The sequence below is a fragment of the Triturus cristatus genome, chromosome 11 (genome assembly GCF_964204655.1).
Source record: "Triturus cristatus chromosome 11, aTriCri1.1, whole genome shotgun sequence".
In the NCBI taxonomy this organism is placed as follows: domain Eukaryota; kingdom Metazoa; phylum Chordata; class Amphibia; order Caudata; family Salamandridae; genus Triturus; species Triturus cristatus.
In genome coordinates, this window is record NC_140594.1 from 151,229,645 (window position 1) to 151,248,957 (window position 19,313).

The following is a 19,313-nucleotide window of genomic DNA, read 5'->3' on the forward strand; positions in this document are numbered from 1 at the left end:
AAGCGGCAATGAAGAGAGTAGGGCGATTTTCAAAATGTAGAGTAAACAGCATTTCACCGATGGGCTCACGGGGAGGACCTCTACAAACAGCAGGCCAATGGTGCAAGAAAAAAACATGAGGTTTATGAGAAACGGTGTTGTCTGTCTGCTTCACAAGGCCAGGCCTTTACATTGTTTAATTTGTCCATATGACTGGGAACAATGAAGCTGCACCGCTACATTTCCTGGTATGTTAACGCTACCTTAAGCAAGGCAAAAAAGAGTCTTACAAACATGGATGCATGGAAGGGACGGAAATGCAGGGCGCCCGGGAGCCTGGAAAGGGCTCACTTCGAGGAAAGACTGCTATACAAGTGCTAATAACAAGCCGAGCCGACAATGCCTATTAATTAACACCTGGCCTGCAGGTTACCCAGATCATCTCAGGGGGAAAAAGGAGCCCATCGAATCATTTTCCAACTAGATGAAGTATGGAATTATATAACCCGGGTCTCCTGCATCCAGGTGACAAATTTTGTTACGAAACCGATCTGCACAGAATACTTTGAACAAAACGAATAAAAATAAATGGATTGCATTATCTTGCTCAATATCATGACTGGCCTCGCCGACACTGGCCAATGAACAGGCGTAAAACACCTCGCCACTTTATTACAAGCGTGTTGCACTCCAAAATCAAACTGCCCTGCTTTATCTTCCCAATGATTTTACTTTTCAGTTAGGTGACTTTACTCACTCAAAAGTGCGCTGTGCACCCTTTCGGAGAGGGGTTCGGCTGAAGGGAGGAGAATCATCTGAAGAAAACAAACCTGCTGCCACTGCCCGTCATGTCTGCAGGGGCTCTAGGGATCTCAGAGCTTCGTCCAATCGCACAGGTCTCAGCAACACAACAGCGCCAACACGTTCACGTAGGGAAAGCGTTCAAAAATGTTGGAAGCTGCTAAGTTGCTGACTATAGGCGCACGGGCACCATTGCTAAAGTTCAAGCGTGGTATTTTGCTGCTGTTGGAAAAAAAAAGAATGTTTCAAAGTTGATTTAGGCGAGCCGTGCAGCACAAAAGAAAGGCACGCGGCCGCCATGTTAAATATGAAGCGCGGTGTGGCGCAGTGCAAACAAAACAAAAAAAGAAATTCAAGTTAAAGCGCAACGTTGCGGAGTGTGGCGAGCAGTTTTTGTAAATATAAAGTGGCCACATAAGAGGTCCATCCACCATATTTATAGTTAAAGCATAGCAAGCGCTTTCTGCAAATATAAAGCAGCCGATAAAGGGCGACGTCTAAAGCAGCTGTAGCCAAGGAGGGGAAATGAGTGTTAAACGAAAAAATGAATGCTCAGACACTAATAAATAACGGTAATCTACCATTACTTTGCGGCCACTACTACGACTTATCATTACTACGCATTTTTTACTTAGCAGGATCTTTTACTTCGCATGCTTTAAGTTTGCATGCTTCTACTTCGCATATACCGTTACTTCGCAAAGTCAATTACTTTGCTGACTATTCACATCGTTGTTTGGAAAAGGAGGTGCTTCCATTTCCAAACAACGACGTGCAGCTTTGACGACACCTGAAGCAGGAGAAGAAAGGAAGCACGGTGAAGCGATGGACCACGAGGAGAGAAAGGTAAGTGGGGCAGTGTAGTTTTTGGTGTCGTGTAAGGAGTTGTCTTTTAGGTTTTAGGGTTGTGTTTATGTAGTGTAGAGTAGTGTATTTGGGTTTAGGGTAGTGTTGTGGTATTTGTGTAGTGTGGGGTAGTCTATTAGGGTTTAGGAAAGTGACGGGGGCGTACAGGATAGTGTTTGAGTGTAGTGTGCAGAATGGGGGAAGGGGGAGGGTTGCCCAGGGGGTAGTGATTTAGGGTAGTGTTGTGGTGTTTGTTTAGTGTAGGGTAGTGTTTAAAGTAGTGGTGTGGTGTTTGTCTAGTGTTTACAGGTTAAGGGTAGTGTCGGGGGTGTCGTGCAGGGTAGTGTAAGATTGTAGGGACAGGACTGGGGGTAGGACGTGCAGGGGCTAGTGTTTTAGGGTTTAGGGTAGTGTAGAGGTGTTTGGGTAGTGTAGTGTATGAGGGTAAGGGTAGTGTTGTGATTTTATTGGTTATTGAGAATGTGTTGAAATATTGGAAGGTGGTATAATTTAGTTTGAAAAGAAATTGTATTCTTAACATAAAGACATTTTAAATCGTTTGCATAATGATATATACGTTGTATGTTTGTTTTGGGAATTTAGAATTCAATATTAAATTAATTATAAAAAAAATCAATTTTTTAATTTTAAGAAAGGGTGAAGGGCATATTAAATTTGTAATGAAAGAAATACTTATTTTTTTTATTTAAAAAAAGGGTATTTATTTAAAAGAATAATATTGATTTAATTGTCGTTTTCTAAAATTTTCCCCCACCCTAAACCCATATTACAATGTCATCCCTTAACAGTGGATACGTTTTTATTACTGTGTTTATTATATTGAAAAAGAGTAAAAAATGTGTCGAAGTTGTATACTTAGTAATGTACTGCGAAGTAAATGCATATTTAGTGCTTTTAAATGTATTTGCGAACTAAAAGCATGCACTGTTAAATCTTGCGTAGTAATGGTATTTGCGATGTAAAAACATTGTAGTAAAAGCTTGCGAAGTAATGGTCTGCTAAGTAACAACATATATTCCAATGAGTAACATCACATGTAAGAGGGGCAGTTCTCCTAGGAGGTTACAAAAGTAAAAAAGGAGGGACTAGTGAACATATTAACCAATGAAAAGCAGCCATTTACGAAGAGCCAATTAGAAAGATGGGTGTTGCTTAATGCCCATATCCTGAATACAGCATGTCTCGAAGAGACAGCGCAGGCGCTGCCTAGGCGCGACTTAGAAAGCAGAACACACCTTACTACCAAAATTCCAAGGTATGTGCACATCAGAAACAGAAGGAATGAAAAAGAAGCAAAGAACACAGTTTGGCCCTTCTGTCTAGCAACCAATGATATTTGTAGAAATCATTTCATCTCTTTTGTCATGGATTATCATTGGCTACATACACACAATATACTTACCTTGCCATCTACTATGCAATCAGATGACAAAGCCGCAATTTCTGTATAAAATATCCCACCTTTAGTGAAGGTATAACAAAAAAATCTACAAGTAATTAACAATGAGGTATTACAAAAAACATTTTTTCAAAAATATGAAACATTTCAAATAGAAGTCTTACCAGCCAATACTTCTATTTGCCAACTGTGCATTTTTATTTACTTTTCAAATAACTACAAAACTACAGAACAGATTTACACCAAACCATGAAATATGTGTTTCTGATGGAAACCTCATTTGCAAACCTATTGTGCCAAGCTGGTTTCGCTCTACGTTGAGCAAAGATTAAAATGGGGATTTTTATGCACACCTAAGAATTTAATTCCCTATGTGACATTTGACCCAGTTGACCAATTTTTATTCGGTTTCAAAGAAAATAAAATCAGGTGTGGATGGGAAAATAAATACCAAATTTGTCGAATAGGCCAAAAAATAGGATAAAGTGGCATTTCCTACAGACTAAGAATGGGTGGTGGACGGGGAATGTTGCTCCTATTTCGAAGTCCCACCTGTTGCTACTTTAAAACACTGTCAGACACATAGTGATAACCTCTTCACAGGTAGATAGTAGACCTTCGAAATCATACAGTACCAGGGTCTAACACACAATATTGGCTCCTTTTACACAGTCACCCAGTGAACAGACAATATCACGCGGTGAATTGAAAGGTGAGCTGGAAACCCCTACACAAAGAGAGGTTTCCAGCATGCGAAGGGAGATTCTCACAGTTATGGCACTTACAAGTTTTAAAGCCCACCCCATGACATTGGCAGCAGCTTTATTATTTTTTTGTGGGGGCAGTGGAAGGGGCGGAGAGAAAAAGGGCTTTTTAGTCAATGCTCTGCCCCAACTCCAGGCCGTGGCCCTCCTCTCAGACGGAGAACAGTGCCTAGAAGTTGGGAGGTTTGAGATTGTTGAATAGTTAATGAAAGCATGTTCAGCAGGAGTTTCCCATCTTTGCCTAGGAGGATGGAATGCAAACCACATTTTCAGGATAATATCTGACAGTGTAAATGATTACCGTTTAGATTAACTGTATGTAAATTTATTCCATATGAACATCTTGAAAATCTGGCATGGATCCAGTCTTTGTTAACAAGACTTTGACAACCTTGGTGCACAGTCATCGCTCACAGTTTGAGAATTGTTCACACATACCAGGTGCTGCTTCCTTGTCTATTTAGCGTGTCTCCTAGAAATAGCACAAGCTTGTAAGGACAAATATAACATGAGTACTTATACTTTTATTGCTGTTCTTCTTTGATATCAAAGACTTGTACCACCAGCTGCTTGTGTTCAAGAGAAGCAATGCCAACCATATAAAAGATGCTTGTAAAATAGGTGTTAAATCCCTGTGTGTATGGCTAGAGGTCCATAACCCCTGTGAGAGGCGACAGCTGAGTCTACACAGGAGCAAATTCTCATTTCACACGGATGCAGTCGCTGTTTAACTTTTGTCACTTTTTTCATCCATGAAACTGAGAAACTTTTTTGTGGGTGCACTGTGTCGTTGAGTTGCGTACCGTGCATTTAATAGTCTTTCCTCTCTTTCTGGTCTCCAGAAGCATTGTTGATCGACAGTTCATCTGTTACATCACAATTCCAGTTTTCAATGGCCCAACAATTCCCCCTTTATAAAAGAAAGATCTAGATGTTCAGCTCATTAATCATGATAATATAGAAACATTGTATAATGAATGGGCCCCTCCATGCATAATACAGTGCCTCAGTGTTTGAATAGCCTGAGCAAGATATTTTTTGAGCAACCTCTACAGTTGCCGGTAGTGTGCAATAGCCAAGTGTTAGACCTGTCAGCCCTTTGGGTGGTCCCTCCTCATCATTATTTATTTTGTCCCACTTTTGCCTCAAACCCTGTTTGAATTTTTCCTTTTTGGGAACCACCAGACTTTTTAGTGTTGATGCAGATTCAGGGAGCCATTTTATCTACCCCTGGAACTTCTGTCTGAGGGCCTGGAGCACAAAATGGTGGCCACCTGTGACATCACCAGCACCCACTGGAACCTACTAGCACCTTCCAGAACATTCCAGAACCCTGTGACAGTTGGAGGCGGTTTAGAATGTTGGGAAGCTAAGACAGAGAGTTGGCAGTTGGAGCTGGCAGTTGGCACCTGACTGGTGAAGAGTGAGCAGCAGAAACTTGAAGGAGGAAGGAGTGAAGCAGCAGGGGTGGAAACTTGTGCCTGGAGTGGGGTCCATAAACCCACCCTTGATACTAGTCCCTACTGACTGAGCCCAGCCTGGAGCCCTGTGTGGGAAGAAGCAAGAAAAACCATCTTAAGGACCTGGACAGCAGGAACAGGCCTTAGAATCCAAGAACAGCAAGATCCTGACCTGGATACTGGTTTCCCTGGAGTCCGACGTCGAGAAGCCTGAGACCCGGAGCCCGAGGTGGAGAAGCGGCGCTGACTGGAAAAGCAGACGTCGTACCCGGAGCCGCCAGAGGTCGAGAGAGGGCGCCGACGGAGATCGTAGAGAGTACCAGAGGTCGAGGAGGAAGTCACCCGAGGTCGAGTGAGCGGCGTCGATGGGGGAGTGAAGTCCGCCCTCCGGAGTCGCCGGAGACCGAGGTGAAGCGTGCCGGAGGTCGGGAGTGGAGATCGCACTCCGGAGTCGCCGGAACCTGAGGAGAGGAGCACCGGAGGTTGGGAGTGAGGTCGCACTCCGGAGTCGCCGGAACCCGAGGAGAGGAGCACCGGAGGTCGGGAGTGAGGATCGCACTCCGGAGCCGCCGGAAGTCGACATCGAGCCAAGGCCGGCCGACGTCATCGAAACTGAGGTCGCCATCGGACCGGAGCCGCCCGAAGTCGACATCGAGCCAAGACTGCCCGACGTCATCGAATCGGAGGTCGAGATCGAGCCGAGGCCGCCGACATCGATCCGGAACCGCCTACCGGCGTCGTCAAGAACTGACATTGTGCCGAGGCCGCCGACATCGAACCGGAACCGCCTCACGGCGTCGACACGACTCCAGCGGCGTCGGAGCCTCAGAAAAAGGGCAGTAAGTGGAATAGAGGGCGCCTAAGGCCCTGTGGATTCCTAAGAGACTACTCTAGGGGCTAGAGAGGTGCTGGAACCATCTTGATTGTGCCAGGGGTGAGCTGAGACTAATTCAGAGGGGTTGTGTAGAGTGAGAGAGCCAGGTCTCTAGAATTCCCCCCTTGATCTACCTCAGTTTAGGCCTCAGCCTTGTACAAGCCAGGGAATAGACACCCTCAAGCCATCCACCTAACCACAAGCTGGGCCTGGGCCAAATCAGCCCATAATAATCTAAATGTGATCTGATTCTATAAGTGTCACTGTCAGCTTTTAATTATTTATTGAGAGCACTGTATTTATTGTATTTAACCTATTTATTGCTTCACTGTATTTATTGTTCCACAGTATTTATTTTCGCACAATATTTATTGGTTTGCAGTATTTATTGCCTCAGAATATTTAATTGCCTGTATGTATTGCACTTATATTTATGCCTTAATTATTTATGATCACCCCTATTTATTGAATCATTAAGCCAGTATTTATTTGACCTGCACTATTTAAAAAGCCTTGTATATTGTGATTGTGTTATTATTTATCTAATCAGCAACTAAGAGAAAAAGAAGATAAACAGAGATATTTTCATAATTTTTACGGTGTAGAGTCGTTTTTGGAACGGATGCACGCATGGTTATTGTATGGGTATGACGTATGCTTAGCACGGTGCCTGATTCCTGACCACTCGAGCCAAGCTACCACAGTGTGTTCTGGAAAGACCCCGTTACCACCAACCTCTTCAGGCGTGGGAGTGGGTTTTTCCAACATTAATTGGTGTTCAGCGGTGGGATAGAGCTGTGCCTACGTATACTCAACAATAACTGTGGGTAGTCCATAGGCCTACACCGGGAGTTTTCTCAAAGCGGCCTTCCTAATTGTGGGTTTTTGTTTTTTTCAAATTTACTCTGGTGGTGGGAGGAGGTATTATATAAGGTACCCCCCTGCATAGTTACTGCAAATAACTGTCCTCTGACCTGAGTGGGCAAGATGGAGTTTGTACTGGAGAATTTAGAAACGTACACTGTGGCCCAACTCAGGGAGTTTTGTCAGCGGGAGGGGGTGTATTGTCCCCCAGGAGCAAAGAAGGGTGCACTCCAAACCAGCTTAAGGGCTTGGGGGGAGGCACGCCGAGAAAGCAAGGCTGAGGAGGAGGACAGGGATAGAGAGCCCGACAGTGAGGGAGCTGGTTTGTACCAACCTGAGGTGGGGAACCTGTCAGCGGGGCCCAGGACACTTTCCAGGAAGGGCAGCAGTGCCTCTAGCGGTGGCTTGTCTGAAGTGGAGTTAACAGACCGGAGGGAGAAAAGACAGCTCACATGGGACTTAGCAAGGCTGGAGAAGGAGAAGGAGGAACAGAGGATGGCTCATGAGATAAGGCTGAAAGAGATAGATCTTCAGATCCTGAGAATCGGGGCACACCCTGTACCTAACGGTGGCAGCGAAGAACGAGAGTACACCAGGGAACCCAAACCCTACCTGCCAAAGGACATAGTAGCTAGCTATGGGGTGGGTGACGATATCGCCAAGTGGCTAGCGGCCTATGAGGTCTCGTTAAGGGCCCATGGGGTTCCAGAGAAGTACTGGGGAGGGGGATTGTACAAGTACATGCCTCCAGCTGGTAGGGATGCATTATTGGCCCTCGAGGAGGATGAGCAGACCCACTACCCCACCATGAGACTGGCGCTCATAAGAAAGTTTGGACTAACACCCGAAAAGTACAGACAGAAGTTCCGGGGTAGTCACAAACTGGGCACACAGAATTGGGTGGACTTCCTGGACTATGCAAAGAAGGCACTGGAGGGTTGGATTCAGGGCAGTGAAGTGAGGAACTACGAGGGGTTGTTTGATCTAATACTGAAGGAACACCTGCTCGAGAAATGTTTCCCTGAACTGCGTCAACACCTGGTGGATAGCAAGCTGACCAGTCCCCGGAAGCTTGCTGAGGAGGCGGACATTTGGGCTAGTACCCGGGTGTCCACAAGGGGGACTGGAGGGGATACTCAAAAGGCCGGACAGGGCGCCCCCCAGAAGAAAGAGGGAGGGGAAAAGAAAAAGGAGTTCTCCAAAGGCCCCCAAAATAACTTCCAAGGGAAGGGAACAGGATTCACCCCTAGGGCTAACCCACCCAGAAACCCTAATCCTGGCCAGAGTCAGCAGCCAAGGGTTGTCCATTGCTACGAGTGCGGTGGCGTTGGACACTACAAGGGAGACGCGAAGTGCCCGAAACGACCACCCCCTCCCATTGGAGGAAAGGCCCCCGGAGTAGCTAGTGTAGTGCTCGGGGAGGAGATGCCCTTAACTAAGGGAAGGGAGTGGGCGGGTGTCACTTTAGTGTCCCTGGGAGAACGGGAGATGGTTCCTAAGATCCAGGTGCCCGCAAATACCGTAAAGTATGGGCAGTGGGTCACCATCAACGGCCAAAGAGGGGAGGCTCTGAGAGACACAGGAGCCAGTATGACTATGGTACGTAGCCAACTGGTGTCTCCAGAGCAGGTAATTCCCGATGTACTCCACCCAGCCGCGATGGCTGACGGCAGAACAGGCCACTATCCGGTGGCCGAGGTTCCCTTTGAATGGGAGGGGGTTGCAGGTTCACTTCGAGTTGCCGTAAGCCCTGCCGTGCCAGTCGATTGTCTACTGGGGAATGACATGGAGCACAATGCTTGGAAGGAGGTGGAATACCGGACTCATACTGAGATGCTGGGTACACCTGACTGGGCCTGTGTTAGCACAAGGTCCGCGACTACCCGGAGAGGGAGTTCGTTTCGGCTGGAGCCTGGAACAAAGGCCCAGCCGGCTGCCAGTCAAGGCAAGAACCGAGGACAGGAGGAGCCTGCCTCGGCGTCCACACCCCGTAGGACGGATAGGCCACCGGAGGTGGTGGACCAGGAGTCTGCGGTGGGGGATGTTACCAAACTGGAGGACCTACCCATCCCGGCCGAGTGGCACGTGGAGGGAGGCCCGTCCAGGGAGGAATTCTGCCAGGGCCAGAGGGAGTGCCCTACCCTTGAGGGGCTAAGGCGTCAGGCCCAAGCCCAGGCAGCAGGGAACGTTGAAGGGAACTACAGTGTTTACTGGGAGGACGGCCTCCTCTACAGTGAACCCAAGGCACCCCTACATGGATCGTCACGAGCCTTGGTAGTCCCTCAACGTTATCGAGCCTTCCTTCTGGAGTTGGCTCACGAGATCCCCTTGGCAGGACACTTGGGGCAAGACAAGACCTTCGCCCGTCTTGTCCCACACTTTTATTGGCCTCAAATGAAAGTGTCGTCCGATACCTACTGCCGGACATGCGTGTCTTGCCAAGCCAGTGGGAAAACAGGGGTGAAGCTGAAAGCTCCCCTGGAACCACTTCCTGTCGTTAGCACCCCCTTTGAAAGGGTGGGCATCGACATTGTGGGTCCGTTAGATCCGCCAACATCAGCTGGTCACAGGTTTATCCTGGTTCTGGTGGATCATGCCACACGGTACCCAGAGGCAATACCTCTGAGGACCATTACAGCCCCTGTTGTGGCTAGGGCCCTGATGGGAATCTTTACCCGAGTGGGTTTTCCCAAGGAAGTTGTGTCCGACAGGGGGACCAACTTCATGTCAGCGTACATGCGGGCGATGTGGAAGGAGTGTGGAGTGACCTACCGGTTCACAACTCCTTACCACCCCCAGACCAATGGTCTGGTGGAGAGGTTTAACAAAACCTTGAAGGGCATGATCAGAAGTCTGCCTGAAAGCCTGCGGAGGAAATGGGACGTCCTCCTACCCTGTCTACTCTTTTCTTACAGGGAAGTGCCACAGAAGGGAGTGGGCTTCAGCCCCTTCGAGCTTCTGTATGGGCACCCTGTACGTGGACCTCTCAACCTGGTGAGAGACGGATGGGAAAGAACTCCCAGAAAGCTTCCCCAGGACGTGGTGAGCTACATGCTGGCCTTCCGGAGCCAAATGGCTAAGTTGTGGAAGCAAGCTTCTGACAACTTGGAAGCCAGCCAAGCAGTGATGAAGGCGTGGTATGACCACAACGCTCACCCGGTGGAGTTGGAGCCTGGCCAGAAGGTGTGGGTGATCGAACCGGGAGAGCTTAGCGCCCTCCAGGATCGCTGGTCAGGACCCTTTGAGGTGTTGGAGAAGAAGGGTAAGGCTACCTACTTGGTGGACCTGAAGACCCCTCGTCAGCCCCTGCGGGTGCTGCATGCCAACCGTCTCAAACCCCACCACGAGAGGCCCGAAGTCATCTTGATGATGGTGACTGACGGAGGAGAGGACGTGGAAAGCGAGCCTCTCCCTGATTTGTTTGCGTCTCAAGAGAAGGATGGGTCGGTGGAGGGAGTGATTCTCTTCCCATCTCTAACTCCTGAACAGCGGGAGGACTGCCGCCAGGTCCTGGGACAGTACTCTTCGTTGTTCTCCCTTGTCCTGGGTAGGACTCACCTGTGCGTCCATGACGTGGACACAGGAGACAGCCCACCTGTGAAGTCCAAGATCTACCGGATGTCAGACAAGGTGAAGGCCAGCATTCACAGTGAAGTCACTAAGATGCTGGAGCTAGGAGTGATCGAACCTTCTAGCAGGCCCTGGTCCAGTCCGGTGGTGTTAGTACCAAAAGCTGCACCACCGGGTGCCCAACCGGAACTGAGGTTCTGTGTGGACTACCGGGGACTGAATTCAGTGACCAAAACTGATGCTCATCCGATCCCTAGGGCGGATGAATTGATTGACCGGCTGGGAGCTGCCCAATATCTGAGTACCTTTGACCTTACTTCTGGGTACTGGCAGATCTCTTTGACTGATGGAGCAAGGGAAAGGTCAGCCTTCTCCACGCCCAATGGCCACTACCAGTTCTGTGTGATGCCCTTTGGGCTCAAGAACGCACCTGCCACATTTCAGCGCCTGGTAAACCAGATCCTCACCGGAATGGAGAGTTTCTCTGCTGCTTATCTGGATGACATAGCCGTCTTCAGTAACAGCTGGGAGGATCACTTGCGTCACCTGCAAGCTGTTCTCCAGGCCCTGAGACAAGCTGGATTGACGATCAAGGCCAGCAAGTGCCAGATCGGGCAGGGGTCGGTAGTGTACCTTGGACACTTGGTGGGTAGGGGAGCGGTGCAACCCCTCCAGGCGAAGATCGAGGCCATCATGGCCTGGGAACCCCCCAAGACACAGACTGAGGTCCGAGCTTTTCTGGGCCTCACGGGATATTACCGCCGCTTCGTGAAGGGGTACGGTACCATCGTAGCCCCCCTCACGGAGCTCACGTCCAAGAAACAACCTCGACGGGTAGTCTGGACGGAGGCTTGTCAGCAGGCCTTTGTGAGATTGAAGAAAGCCATGTGCGAGGCCCCGGTCTTAAGGGCCCCAGACTTTTCCAAGGAGTTCATTGTCCAGACGGATGCATCAGAACATGGCATTGGGGCAGTGTTATCGCAACTCAATGAAGAGGGTCTGGATCAACCCGTGGTCTTCCTATCCCGGAGACTACTTCCCAGGGAACAGAAGTGGAGTGCAATAGAGCGTGAAGCCTTTGCAGTGGTATGGGCTCTGAAGAAGTTGCGGCCATACCTGTTTGGCTCGCACTTCCTGGTTCAGACCGACCACAGACCCCTTCGTTGGCTGATGCAGATGAAGGGGGAGAATCCCAAGTTGTTGAGGTGGTCTATTTCCCTACAGGGAATGGACTTTCAGGTGGAACATCGGCCTGGAGTGGACCACGCCAATGCAGACGGTCTCTCAAGGTATTTCCGCCTTAGTGATGAGAACTCCCAAGGGGTTGGGTAGCTCTCCCCACTTTCAGCTGGGGGGGACGCGTGTTAGACCTGTCAGCCCTTTGGGTGGTCCCTCCTCATCATTATTTATTTTGTCCCACTTTTGCCTCAAACCCTGTTTGAATTTTTCCTTTTTGGGAACCACCAGACTTTTTAGTGTTGATGCAGATTCAGGGAGCCATTTTATCTACCCGTGGAACTTCTGTCTGAGGGCCTGGAGCACAAAATGGTGGCCACCTGTGACATCACCAGCACCCACTGGAACCTACTAGCACCTTCCAGAACATTCCAGAACCCTGTGACAGTTGGAGGCGGTTTAGAATGTTGGGAAGCTAAGACAGAGAGTTGGCAGTTGGAGCTGGCAGTTGGCACCTGACTGGTGAAGAGTGAGCAGCAGAAACTTGAAGGAGGAAGGGGTGAAGCAGCAGGGGTGGAAACTTGTGCCTGGAGTGGGGTCCATAAACCCACCCTTGATACTAGTCCCTACTGACTGAGCCCAGCCTGGAGCCCTGTGTGGGAAGAAGCAAGAAAAACCATCTTAAGGACCTGGACAGCAGGAACAGGCCTTAGAATCCAAGAACAGCAAGATCCTGACCTGGATACTGGTTTCCCTGGAGTCCGACGTCGAGAAGCCTGAGACCCGGAGCCCGAGGTGGAGAAGCGGCGCTGACTGGAAAAGCAGACGTCGTACCCGGAGCCGCCAGAGGTCGAGAGAGGGCGCCAACGGAGATCGTAGAGAGTACCAGAGGTCGAGGAGGAAGTCACCCGAGGTCGAGTGAGCGGCGTCGACGGGGGAGTGAAGTCCGCCCTCCGGAGTCGCCGGAGACCGAGGTGAAGCGTGCCGGAGGTCGGGAGTGGAGATCGCACTCCGGAGTCGCCGGAACCTGAGGAGAGGAGCACCGGAGGTCGGGAGTGAGGTCGCACTCCGGAGTCGCCGGAACCCGAGGAGAGGAGCACCGGAGGTCGGGAGTGAGGATCGCACTCCGGAGCCGCCGGAAGTCGACATCGAGCCAAGGCCGGCCGACGTCATCGAAACTGAGGTCGCCATCGGACCGGAGCCGCCCGAAGTCGACATCGAGCCAAGACTGCCCGACGTCATCGAATCGGAGGTCGAGATCGAGCCGAGACCGCCGACATCGATCCGGAACCGCCTACCGGCGTCGTCAAGAACTGACATTGTGCCGAGGCTGCCGACATCGAACCGGAACCGCCTCACGGCGTCGACACGACTCCAGCGGCGTCGGAGCCTCAGAAAAAGGGCAGTAAGTGGAATAGAGGGCGCCTAAGGCCCTGTGGATTCCTAAGAGACTACTCTAGGGGCTAGAGAGGTGCTGGAACCATCTTGATTGTGCCAGGGGTGAGCTGAGACTAATTCAGAGGGGTTGTGTAGAGTGAGAGAGCCAGGTCTCTAGAATTCCCCCCTTGATCTACCTCAGTTTAGGCCTCAGCCTTGTACAAGCCAGGGAATAGACACCCTCAAGCCATCCACCTAACCACAAGCTGGGCCTGGGCCAAATCAGCCCATAATAATCTAAATGTGATCTGATTCTATAAGTGTCACTGTCAGCTTTTAATTATTTATTGAGAGCACTGTATTTATTGTATTTAACCTATTTATTGCTTCACTGTATTTATTGTTCCACAGTATTTATTGTCGCACAATATTTATTGGTTTGCAGTATTTATTGCCTCAGAATATTTAATTGCCTGTATGTATTGCACTTATATTTATGCCTTAATTATTTATGATCACCCCTATTTATTGAATCATTAAGCCAGTATTTATTTGACCTGCACTATTTAAAAAGCCTTGTATATTGTGATTGTGTTATTATTTATCTAATCAGCAACTAAGAGAAAAAGAAGATAAACAGAGATATTTTCATAATTTTTACGGTGTAGAGTCGTTTTTGGAACGGATGCACGCATGGTTATTGTATGGGTATGACGTATGCTTAGCACGGTGCCTGATTCCTGACCACTCGAGCCAAGCTACCACAGTGTGTTCTGGAAAGACCCCGTTACCACCAACCTCTTCAGGCGTGGGAGTGGGGTTTTTCCTACACCAAGTAAGTAGAAATGCAAACCATGCTCCTGAGATGGCTTTGATAGTGCCACCATCTTTTTTTAATTCTTTTGATTGCATCTGTACTTTACCGTGTGAGGGCCTTCCTAAGAAGAAATTCAACTGCGGCCTTTGTACTTTTGGTTTGCACGGTCAATCTCACCTAATTCCCAACCACAGCGTGGGTGGCGGCAGTCCAAGTGGGATCAAGGATTTTGAAGATGGTATTGAAGCCTTTTGGGATGCCACTGTGCTGTAGAGACCTTTCCCTGTCGCCAGCTCAATATAAATTGTGTTGCCATACGACACTGATCCCTCTGGTTTGCCCTGGTATTCTAAAATACTCCTGCTATTTGAGTCTGTATTCCTTGCACCAATCTCTATGAAACTAGACATTTTTGGTGCCCAAGTGGCTTAGTGGGCTAACAATTGTGAGCTGCTTTTGCTTCTTAGGAGCACTGTCAGCCCCTAACGCCAACCACTCAGGGTAGCGGCCACCACACTCTACTGAATCACTGATGGAGTCCCAGGGTCTAAGGCAGCCAGAAGGGTTGCAATGCTTAATGCACTCTCCTGCAGGCCACTCCCTAGCCTCTACACTTAAGGTGGTCTGGTTATACTTTTTTTGGCCCTTGGCTTCTTCACTCTTTATGAATGTAAATAAAGACAACTAGAATCCTCAAAAATGAAAATGCATAGACCAAAGTTGTCAACTTGGGCACCTTTATACTCCTGCATAAAAAAGGATACTATGGTGTGCCTGTGGTACACCCGCGGTCCAAAGCCTAGCTGTAGTGCTGATTGTCAAAGACAATGTGAAAAATCCTAACCATAACTTACACACTAGGCCCATTAACTCCGGGCCATAAAGAACTGCCATGCAATCTGGTCTTTGTTTTCTTCTTTACGTGGATAGTTTGGTGTCTCAGTAAACTAACTCATCTCTGCTTGACCCTATGGTCTCAGATTCGAATCCCGGTAGTTTCACTCTGCTTTTCGTCCTTCCAGAGTCGATAAAAGGAGTACCATCTAATTGGTACCAATAAAGTCTGTTATTTCAGCACCAAGCTTTTAGGGTGAACATGCACTTTACAAATACACACACACACACACACACACACATCTACCTCTGGGGTCTTGATCCTAACCAGACACACTCCATTCAGGGGTTCTGCCCCAAAATGCCCTATTTGCCACTGGTCTGGATTTCAATCCAGAAAAACTTCATTTAGGGTGTTTTTTTCTGATCTTTGGCCTTGAAAATCTCCATCTCTTTGTCAACGTGTGGTACTGGCACGTTGATGGCACATTGATGATAAGTTGCCATTTTGTCCCCAATTGGTGATGATGGCAGCCTATAATAATTGACAACACACATCCAAACAAAAGCCTCTTGGCATGGAGTGGTGTGCTAACAAAGGCCCTAATAACGATGGCAGTCTGTCTGTCTGTCCATCGTTTCGGGCATGTGACCGTCTGACAATGTGCCAGCAGTCCCACCTGCCCGATTAGGATAGTACCGCCGTGCAGAAGGTCGTAGAATGCTTTTTTCTACTGTGGCATGTGCTGAGGTCCAGGAAAAGAGCCGCAGGAAAAAAAGTCAATTTGTGCACGTCCATGCACTATGTGACAGGCACCATGTGGTGCACTTTGTGACGGACAGCAAATGGGTAGGGGGAGATGGTGTGAAAGGAGTAGCCCCTTTGGTTTTAGCCATTTTTTATATTAGCAAGGGCCCTACAGCTCCCCCAACAATACTCTTTTACATAAACAACAACACAACACAACAAAACAAGCATTGACAAAGCAAAAAGGCAGCCAGCAAATGCCAGACCTATTACTATTGCCAAGGGGCCCTGCTTGGTGTCCCCAAAGTCCTTTTCCGTCTGCCTGCTCATGGCGGTGGCAGCGCTAGGAACAGGCAGTCGGAAAGGGATATCCTAATCCCTACAGTGGTGCCTGCGCAGGCACCACCGCCATTGTAGGGTTAGGAATCCGGCCGTCGTCCCGACGGGATCTTTGATCCTGTCGGAGGCGGCGGTCCTACCCCCAGACCTATGTGGTCCAAACAGCTGCATTATAATGCAGCGGTCGAACCAATGCCCTGGATGGCGGACAGACTGCCACCGACGGCCTGTCGGTGGCAGTCTTCCTGCTATTCTAATGAAGGCCATAGTTTTGATAATGTGCTACTGCATTCAAACAACCATTGGCAATACTAAAACCAATAGGTCTGGCATTTGCTGCCAGCCTTTGTGCTTTGTCAATGCTTGTTTTGTTGTGTTGGTTTTTATGTAAAGGTGTATTTTTTGGGGGAGGTGTAGGGCCTTTGCTAATATAAGAAATGGCTAGAACCAAAGGGGCTGCTCCTTTCACACCATCTCCCCCCCTACGCATTTGCTATCTGTCACAAAGTGCACTTTTCTAGTACAAGTCATTTCCGGCTTTCAGTGTGTCCTCTGTACACATTGGCGCCTGCCTTTTTGCAGCCTCTTTGTTTGCTTCTCTGTGATTATTGCATCACAGACTTTGCATTCAAAATATACTGCTTGTATGCACCAAAGCACTGTTCACCGAAAAGGTTTATGTTGCCAAACCCTGAGGTCACCTTGCCTAGGAAATCACTGAAGCATAAACACGAAACTGACGTGTTCTGGAGAAAGTCAAGAGCACCCTCTGCCTCCTGGCCTTCCCAGCCTAGCAAAGACTAAGAGGGCCATATGATTAAAAAAGCTGTGAACGTTGCAAACTACAAGATCTACTCTGGTCACCAAAGGTTTGAGCCATGCTGGTTCTCTAGGACAGCCACAGGAGATGCAATTTACATACAAGGATTCTAAACTGGAAGCATTTCCATAGGGTCTACTCTGAAAACGAGGCATAGATCTGGCACTCCAGGACCAATGTTGGACATCCCTAGAATAGACTTGCAATGAAACTGGGAATCCCTCAAGTACAGAAGGACACTTAAGATCGCCCTCAGAGCCAAACTTCTTGGCTGAACATGTTATGTTAGGCAGATCTGTAGAGCGCATTATCACCTGGGACAGTATGAGTGAATGAATGATGGTTATTTATATAGAACACAGCTACTCCCATAGTGTCCCGGCGCTTTAGCATCAAAGGTTGAACAGAAACCGAGCCTGGAGCGGTATCCTGGTGCTCAGCAGGCAGAACATGCAGGAGCTGGAAGGATACTAACCTTTGTTTATGAAATGTAGCCCCGGCTTCTCTTTCACTCTTACTCCCTTCCATAAAGGCTCTCTTCCAGTATTCTCTGGTGCACCCAGGAGACCTAAGAGCAGGTCATGGGGCCTAAGAGACAGAATCTGAACCATTGGACACCATCTCTAATGCAGGCTAGGCTCAAAGGAAATGAACAAAATAAAAGTAGCATTTAAATGGTCACTCTCAATGCATTATGGTTAGGAAATATCAAAGTGGAACTCCAGTGGGAAATAATTTCCATGTTTTCAAATCAATTCCTTTCATTAGTGTAAAAGCTTTCAGATGAAAACATTAGTGCTTCTAAAGAGGCATACTAATGTCCATATTGAGGGAGGACAACTGGCTGCTTCAAGGCGCCACCATCTTCCTGATCAGATCAAAATATCTGCATCCTCTGTGCTGCGGGTCTGCCCCTTGTTGACCATGGTCACTGCATTGCGATGTATTATAGCACTTTTGTAGCGCTTACTTTCATCTTGTCGAGGCCCCTAAGCGCTCTTCAGCTGGTTGGTTGGGTAGAGTGCACTTCTTGTGGTGCATGGATGGGATAACAGTGTTGGTTGCCGTGTTGCACGTACAGCAGAGACCTACTAGTTGATGGGACTATGGAAAACTCATCAATGCCTTATCCTAAGGCAGAGGTTCCCTGTCCAGCTTAAAGTTCTCTGACCCTATTTCCAAAGGTTGTAAACATAATCATTTACTCATACATTCCGGGCAGGTGTAAATGGATTTACTACTTTAGATTTCTCCATCACAAGTGCAGAGAAAGGACCTTACCAGATCCCGTGTAAAGGTGGGAAATGTCACATGACATTCCAAGAAGTCCGCCTGGAACCCTGCATTGCTATAGTACTTTCGGGAAACTTTGTAAATATAAAAAAATGTCAAAGTACATTGAGAAGTAAATCTCCGTTAGGACGTTTACATTTGGTTTCGTGAATGAGGCCCCTTCTGTTTGGAAACCAAAAGTAAAATATGAACCCCTTCCTGGTTTTCACTGAACATAAAATGTCAGCCTCGGCTGCAGCCTCTTATTACCAGATGCTGATGCTGCAGAGGTGCTGCTGACGTCACGGAGTGGAGGAGCACTCGGGCGACAGATGTAGGTCGTTATTTCAGTCAGGCTGAGTATTTCTGGTTTAAAAACAAAGCGAAAACAGGGTTGGAATGCTATTTTAAAAGTGCTGACTGAGGTCCCCAAGCAATGTCGGTGTAAACGTTCCAGAAGTTGGTTTACAAACTTTAAATATTTTAAAGTACTTTCGTTTTATTAGGCACACATCCGTCCTGGGTTTTGCACGTAAAAGGAAATCATAGAGACAACAGAGACGTGAAGATGAGTTAAGATCAGTTAATTGCAGAGTAAACGAAGACATGCATGGTGGGAGTGAGTTCAATCTAGGCCTGGGAGGAACGATAAGTGGCAGATTTTCAGGATGTGCACGTCAAAAACAATTACATACAATTGACCTAAATAGAAAACATACACAGTAGCTAGTCCTAAAAACTGACACGAACTTGGCTCTCCTGGACCTACGATGGACACCCACGCAGTAGATCTTCCCATAATAAGCAGGTGCCTTTCTTTCAAATGTTGCTGGCGAGCTCGTGAGAATGCATGAAATGTAGCCTCCAAATGATCCTTTTCCTGGGAGTGTGCCAGTTTTCACTTATTGTCTTTCCGGTTTTCTTGAGGCCTTGTGTATGGTTTGTTTGGCTGTTTGTTCAGTTAGTCGACTGTGTGTAAGGGTACCAGATACATCCATATCACCAGGACCACAAGATTCAAGGCTTGGGCTTCTCAGTTACAAATCCTTTCAGATGTGCTAGTCCAATTGCTGCTGTTGAAATGAATCAAGACTACATAATGCAGTTTTAACCATTTAAAAATGTTTGTGGTTTGTATGAACCTACATCTCATCTAGTGCAGGTTTTCATTTGCATTATAAGACTTGCGGTCCTAACTACAGCCTACAAATGCCAGAACGAAATAATAAAAATGGACTGGATGAGCTACTCGTGCATGAAAATTGGAGAGAGATTTGTTTTTTGTATTAAAAAGCAGTGCTTCTTCCCTTCCTGTAAAGCTCTTAGACCAATGAATGCGCTTTTAAAGGGGA

General features: G+C 48.0%; 1 protein-coding gene across 8 annotated transcripts in view; it reads left to right on the forward strand.

Annotated features, from left to right (window-relative positions):
• Window positions 1–19,313, forward strand: part of PITPNM2 (phosphatidylinositol transfer protein membrane associated 2) — a 1,082,174-nt gene that overhangs the window by 123,030 nt on the left and 939,831 nt on the right. The gene's annotated exons all lie outside the window — the stretch shown is intronic.